Source organism: Poecilia latipinna, unplaced genomic scaffold (genome assembly GCF_001443285.1).
Source record: "Poecilia latipinna isolate Pla-1442-1.1 unplaced genomic scaffold, P_latipinna-1.0 Scaffold321, whole genome shotgun sequence".
NCBI lineage: Eukaryota > Metazoa > Chordata > Actinopteri > Cyprinodontiformes > Poeciliidae > Poecilia > Poecilia latipinna.
Genome location: NW_015112937.1, coordinates 115191 through 116551, shown reverse-complemented (window position 1 = coordinate 116551; position 1361 = coordinate 115191).

Here is a 1361-nt window from a genome sequence, read left to right as displayed (position 1 = left end):
ATAAACTGGTTGGTGAATGTAGGTCACACTTAGCAGCATAATTAGATTGTAGTGACATGTAGATTTGCTGCATTATCTTGAAAATTGTAAGAAAGTGTGAATGCAGTATATTGATATTTTAAAAATGGAGTAAGCATGTAAACCAGAAAATAAAGTAAAAGTAAAAAGTGAACAAAACTTAAAACAAATACATTTTGTAATCAAGCAGAAAACGTTTAATATTTACTATACATAAAATATGGATTTTGTCATAGTGTCAGTTCCAGCTGTTGTCTTTACTTATTAAAGGTCGTGAAGGTGAAAGGTCTTATAAGAAAACCCATACTTCCTCTCCTTACCAAAACTCTCTAGCTCCATCAAGACGCTAAGGTGCATTTTTACAATTATTTTACGATTATTTTAAATAATTGTAAATTTTACAATTATTTTAAATAATTGTAAAATATGTCAAATCTGGCTAAGTTTATAAGAGTGTGTAAAAGTTTGAACCATTTAAAATGTTCAGTCAGTATTTCCATGTAGCCCTGAAGCATTTTCTGCTTGTTCGACTTCACTTTCACTTAAAACATAGTTTTTCAAAATAAACCTTTGGGCAAGATTTATTAAAGTTCCATAGTTCATCTATAGTGGACAGATTGTTAGATTCTTACAGCAAATAGTTGTGTTTTTGGTGTCAAAAAGAAGAAACTGAAAGAGCAAGAAGAGAGTTTGGAATTCAAATTGTGAAAATTAAAGGGAAGAAGCTTCACTTTGGTGTTGTTGCGCTGACTGTGAGCGCAACAACACCAAATCTCTGGTCTGATGGTTTAGGGTGAAGAGTTCACATATAGAGAGGGTGGGGTGACACCCTGTTTCTACACCTGCTGGAAAAACAAAAAGATGCTCTCAGAGGAAGGGAGTCGCCTGTTGGTAGTTTTCTGAGCAGATTTGACATTTTGTTGTCTTCCTGTCAGCTGTAGAGACAGACTTCTGACCAAACAGCAGTGGAGGAGGGTCTCATCCAAAACTCCACCTCAGTCTCTTTCAGTCTCCATTGTATTGATGCGAAACAATTTGCTCTGGTTCACATGTCCTGCTTTGGTGCAGATCTACTACTGCTAAAGATCAACATGAAGTTCTGAATGGAAGGGAACTAAAAAGGCAAATAAAAAGCATATAAATGACTCTAAAGAAGAGGCAAAAATTATTTAAGAAACCAGATAAGAAGTCCAGAATCTTTATATTTATAAGCACTTGCATTTGCTTGGGTCACTGATCTACATAAACATACTAGCTCCATTAGCCATAAAATTGCTCAAATTTAAATGACAAGGAAAAAAAATGCTTAATGGAAATGGGCCAATGAATGTGTTAAATGGGCC